This window comes from Tupaia chinensis, unplaced genomic scaffold (genome assembly GCF_000334495.1).
Source record: "Tupaia chinensis unplaced genomic scaffold, TupChi_1.0 Scaffold000081_1, whole genome shotgun sequence".
In the NCBI taxonomy this organism is placed as follows: Eukaryota; Metazoa; Chordata; class Mammalia; order Scandentia; family Tupaiidae; genus Tupaia; species Tupaia belangeri.
In genome coordinates this window covers 1422910-1429391 of record NW_006159542.1, presented here as the reverse complement: position 1 = coordinate 1429391, position 6482 = coordinate 1422910, and positions in this window count along the sequence as shown.

Genomic DNA, 6482 nt, shown 5'->3' with positions numbered 1-6482 from the left:
TTTGACCAGAGAGGAACACAGTGAGAGAGAGCAGGAAAGAAAGGAAGCCACCAGCTCCAGGACTCAAACTGCAGTCATCCACGTGGGAGTCCAGCGCCCTTAACCACCACACCACCTGCCGGCTCCATATTATTATTTTTTTTTGAGAGGTTTTTGCTATAGGGCACGTGCACTCGCCAGACAGGCAGAGAGACTGAGAGACAGAAAGTGAGAAATCACCCCCCAGGGGGGATGGCCACGCCGCAATCCCTTCTCCTCCATTCTCCTCTCTGGATCTTGGACACGCACACACACACGCCCAGTGTGAGTTTTAAGCCACCGGGTCCGGGACGCAAACTGTGGTCGACTACATGGGAGTCCAGCGACATAGCCATTATGCTAACTGCTGGTCCCTCTGTATTATTAATTTTTTAATTCGACCAGACAGTGACAGAGAGAGAGAAAAGGAAAGCAGGAAAGCAAGCCACCAGGTCCAGGACTCGAACCAGAGTTGGCCATGTGGGAGTCCAGTGCCTTTAACCAACATGCCACCTGCCAGCCAATCAAGTCCTGTTTTAAGGACGTTACATTAAAAGGTGCTATTATCAACCTCAGTTTATGAGCGAGAAAACTGAGGCACAAAAAGAGTAAAAGGCTTGCCTAAGACAATACAAGCACTAAGTAGAACACCCAGAACTCAGACCGAGATAGAGGCAAAAGACTCTGGGTACATAATCCCTACACTGCCTCTGCATTTTCCTTGAAGAGTTCATACCATTATCTCACATCGCAGTAACTGCGTAGTCATAATTCTGATAGGATACAGAAAAACAAACTTGGGAGAACTTGGAGGCATTTTTCACAATCAGCTTTTGAAAGCTATAGGGATAGGAAAAGAAGAAACAGGGCAGACAGACGCTGTTGCTTCTATCAAAATCTTATTTCTAGCCAGGGAGTTAGTTTGTGAAACAGGGCAGACAGATGCTGTTGCTTCCTCTCTAAATCTTATTTCTAGCCAGGGAGTTAGTTTGTCATTACAAGATGTAAAATTATGACTAATAATCCCTTTTCTAAAAATTCATACACACTAACCAGCAAGCAAAGGCCGCCTGCTGTAGAGCAAACCCTCAGCATATCAAAGGCAAAGCCAAGGCATACAACTCAAAATCTCTTAACATCTCCAAAATGCAACGACAGGTTTTCAGCCAAGAAGGTTTTGCAGTGAAAATAGCATACAGTTGGGCTCAGTAGGTGACGTGGTGGTGGCTAAGGCACTGGATCCCATACGACTGACTGCACAGTTCGAATCCCGACCCAGAGGCTTGAGAATCATGCCAGGTTATGTATGTATGTGTGTGTATGCCCAAAATCTTAGGAGAATGGAGAAGGGATTGCAACATGACAATCCCCTCTCGGGGGGAGGGTGGTGGTGGTGGTGGTGATTTCTCACTTTCCTTCTCTCTCTGTCTCTCTTTGGCGAATGCATGTACCTTATAGCAAAAAAAAAAAAAAAAGATAAAGAAATGAAAATAACATATGGCATATGGCAACCATTTGACCCAGCGATTTTGCTCCTAGATAGATATCTTAAAGCACTGGAAACAAAAACCTATGCATGAGTATTCATAGAGGCACTATTCACAAGTGATAAAAGATAGAAACAACTCAAATGTCCCTGAATGGATAAACAGGCAAACAAACAGTGATATATCCATCCAAGAGTATTGTTCAAACATAAAGAGAAATGAAGTGCTGATATGTGCTTCACAGATGAAGCTAAAAAACATTACACTAAGTAAAAGAAAACAGACACAAAAAGGTCGCATATCCTACAGTTACGTGAAATACTTCAAAATAGGCAAATCTATAAAGACAGAAAGCTATTAGTGACTGTCAAAGACTGGGGTCAGAAGAGAAGGGAGAGTGACTTCTTCATGGGTACAGAAGTTCTATTTGGGGTGACCAAAGTGTTTTTGGAACCATAATAGATAGAGGTGGTGACTACACCACATGGTGAACGTACTAAATGCCACTGACTTGTTCATTCTCAAATTGTTGAAATGGCAAATTATATATTACTTCAGTTAGACCGTAGTATAAAAAATGCAAAACATTTTAAATTAAATTTAACTATATTTTAAGACCATAAAATATTCCATTTTTATATACAATGAGTCTAACCTATGAATACTTCTGTATCATTTTGGTTAAACTGTAACCAGTCACCCAAGTACCATTATTGTGTTTGCTCTTTGTATTTGCTAAAAAGATAGCAAAGATCAAAGAAGTCTCAGGAGAGATATAGATATTCAGCTAGATACAAATAAGATCACCTTTAAACATTATGACTGAGTGTGATGAACTGTGTCCCAATGATCTATAAAAAAAATACAAGGAATGCTTGAGGTGGGAAAAAATAATCTAAATTATGCAACATAAAATGTTGGGACAGGCAGGTGGCATGATATTTAAAGACGCTGGATTCCCACATGGCTGACTGTGGTTTGAATCCCAGAACTGGTGACTTGTTTTCTCACTTTCCCTGTCTCTCTGTCTCTCTCTGGTCAAATAAAATAATAATAATAATAAATGGAATTAAATACATATATATAATTCTTTACTTTAAAAAAAATGTTAGACATTTTGGGGCCAGTCGGTGGCATGGTGATTAGGGTGCTGGACTCCCACATGACTGACCACAATTTCAGTCCCAAATCTGGTAGCTTGCTTTCTCATTTTTGCACTCTCTTCTTTCTCTGATGAACACACATGCCTTATAGCAAATTAAATACTAAAGATAATGATAAATAAAATTAAGTAAATAATTCTTTTAAAAATAAAGCAATGTTAGACATTTTATTTATTTATTTATTCTGAGCCTTAAAATTTCTTAAATTCTAAGTTTTGGGATGGATGGCTGGTACGATGGATTTGCTTTCTTCAACACTCATGTCAATCCTTTTTTATCTTCCAGAGGCTGAGAGGTTTTGAAATTTGTGTTTCTCAGATTTCCTTGTAGCTAGGATTTTGGACTTTAAACACTTTGAGGTTTTTTTTAGTACATTTCAAATAGGCTAGGGTAGGGCCAGCAGGTGGCATGGTGGTTAAAGGTGCTGGAATCCCACATGGGTGACCGTGGTTTGAGTCCTGGGCTTGGTAGCTTGCTTTCTCACTTTCCTTCTCTTGCTGTCCCTCTCTGGTCAAATTAAAATAAATAAATAAATAAATAAAGTGAAATAAAATAATTATTTAAAAAATAAAATAGGCTAGGCTAAGCTATGAGATTAGATACATTAAATCCATCTTTGATTTAATGATATTTTCAACTTAGGATGGGTTTATTGGGAAGAAATTCCCAAGTAAGTGGAAGAGCATCTTTATCATTATATTACATTGTATATAACTGAAATAGAACACTGGTGCTTCAGAGATGAGGAGCATTTGGAGTTGCTAAGCCACTTACCCATTCTGAGCTTCAAGTTCACCATCTAGAATGATGATGGTGATAATGCTGTACCACCAACTCATACAATTGTCATGAGAATTAAATGAGACCACACGTGAGCAACAGTGCCATAGTACCTAGTACCTGAAAGGTAATGCTTATTAAGCCTATTTTGCTTGTTTATTCAGCTCAGAATTGCTCAGACAATTATCTTTGAGAGTTGCTGTATCTGCAGGTGCAGTGAAGTTAAGTAACCACGCCAAGGCACACAGCTAAAGGTAGGGAATGAAGGGTACAAATCCACATAGTCTGTTTCCACAGTCCATGCAATAGCCTTTTGTTTACCTCTGTTAGGCCAAAAACTGAAGGTAATTATAAGTCAAGTAGGAGAGAAGTGAGTGCTACAATGTTTGGGTATGCAATTAAGATAGGGTTGGAGGTGAGGGTAAGTAAACAAATAGTCTAGAAGAGAGAGAATAGCACATACAAAGCTCTGAGGCAGAAAAGACATTGAGAATATTCAAGAAAACAAAAGAAGGCTAAAGATCTGAGGCAACTTTCTTCCTTTGTTCACGTTGTGGCATATCCAGAAAATTACACTATTGTGATGGCCACTGGAGGAAATGGAGAAGCAGTTTGCAGTTGGAGGCACCTGGCCCAGGGACCACGGGTCTCAATCATGAGTATATCTAGAAGGTTGAAAACGAGAGGTGAAGAGATAGGTAAGGGCATAGAAAAATCTCAATAATATATACCTGAAATTTTTCCAAATGTAGAGAGACATGTGGACATCCACATCCAGGCAATACTAAAGACAACAAATAGCTATAATATAAGAAGATTCTTTCCAAGGCAGATCATAGCCAAACTGGTAAAAATCAAAGACAAAGGACAGCATTCTAAAAGTGGCAGGAGAGAAACACCAAGTGACTTACAAAGGTTACCCCATTAGTCTAACATCAGATCTCTCAACTGAAACAATGCAGACAAGGAAAGACTGAGAAGACATACTTAAAATTCTGAAAGAAAAGCGATTTCAGCAAAGAGTACTATACCCAGCAAGATTATACTTCAAATGGGAAAGAGAAATAAAATTATTCCCAAATAAACAAATGCCGAAAGAATTCATTAAAACAAAACTGGCTCTTCAGGAATTACTTAAGGGATTTCTACACCAGGAAAACTAAAGGGAGATAAATAGAAGTAAGGGAACACAAAAGGAAGAAAAAGATAGAGCCACACATATTGATAATAACACTGAATGTCAGGACTCAATAATTTCCCAACTAAAAGATTCAAAATGCAGATTCAACTATTTTACAAACAAGCAGGTTTAAATACAACTTTGTCAATTATTTATTAGACAGTTGTCTCTACAGATTTCAATTTATATATTTATTATAATTATTATTCATTGTAAAAAACTAGGTAATAGAGGAAAAGTACAAAATGTTATGAGTAGTTGAGTCTTTCTTTAGAATGAATTGTTAAAAGACTAAAACCAAGAACTTTGTAAAGCCTATAAATCACCATATCACCAGATTTTACCATGTCTTCACTTTTAAACATCTCTTTCCAATTTTGTTTTATTTTTGCTTTCTTGAGGATTTATTTCTTTATGCACAATACAGTATTATGGTCTTATAAGAACTCACAGTGTGTGAGTAAATGTGTTCTTACTAACTCTTTCTAATGAGCTACTGTCATGCATGATTTACCTAGCTCCAACTGGACCAATGATTGATACTCACCGACTTTTTTAGATTATAAACTCTTATCTCCCATAATCCTCTACATAGAAACTACAAATTCTTCTTTCACTGGAAATGTTAAGATTATCGTTGTTAAGTTACGAGAACTATGGTTGCCGGATTTTTAATCAATATATTTTTCTTTAGAAATGTACCTCACAGTGAAGAACATCATGGACAATTCAGTACATACTTGGAGAATAACCACTGGAGTGGGTTTCAAATGTTTACAACGTAACATAATGTTAAATGCTGAAGGTGGTAAATATGTTTATATTCTCAATTTGCTTGTTACATACCATACACATGCTTTAAAAACCATCCTGTGCCCCACAAAAATGTGTAATGATTATATGTGATCATAAATTACAATAAATAAAGAGGAGAAAACTATCTAGAACCAGCCTGTGGTGTGGTGGTTAAGGTGGCCAGATCTCACATAGCCAATTGTGCAGTTTGAATGCTGGACCCACTGGTGAAACCTACAGGTGTGTATGTGTATGTGCCCCAAATCCCAAAAGGAGGGAGAGATGGAAAAGAAGGGATAGTGGTATGACCATGCCCCATGTGAGATGCTTTCTCACTTTCCCTCTCCCCCTCTCTTCTCTCCAGCAAGCACATGCACCCTCTGGCCAATTTAAAAATAAAAAGAAGTGGCCCTGTAGAAGATTTACCCAGCCTGAGCCATTCATCCCCTCCAATAGTAAAAACACAACAATGTACCAAGGACTGGGAAAAAGAAGTTGGACCTGGGACGGCAGAGAAGACGACAGAGGAAGTCCCTCTACTGCCCACTGAACACAGACTTCAAGAAGACAATAAGATGAAGAAACTAAACAGAGAAAAAAAGTTATTTGGCCTCTTTCTCTCTTTTCAATTGCCAGAGGACCAATCTCTCACCAGAGAAAGAAAGCACCCCTCAATTGGGCACTGTCATGCCACCATCCCTTCTCCTCCATTTCTGCATCCTATTGGGGTTAGGGGCATGCACACACATATGCCTGATGTGTTTTTCAAGCCATCAACGCAGAGATTCGAACTGAGATTAACCAATGGGACCCATGTCCCTATGTACAGCAGTTAACCTCTGCAGTAGGGCTGGCCTCGGGCCATCTCTTGATTCTACATATTCCTGAATATCTAATGATAAAACTTTTCCAATAATGACCTGTTATCATTTTCACAAATGTTGACATCTATGTTTCCAACTCAGATCTCTCTGCCAAGCTTCCAACTCCCTCCTGATCATCCAAAGGCAACTGACACCTCAACGGTAATATCTAAAACCAATCCCTTCCCCTCTCCCT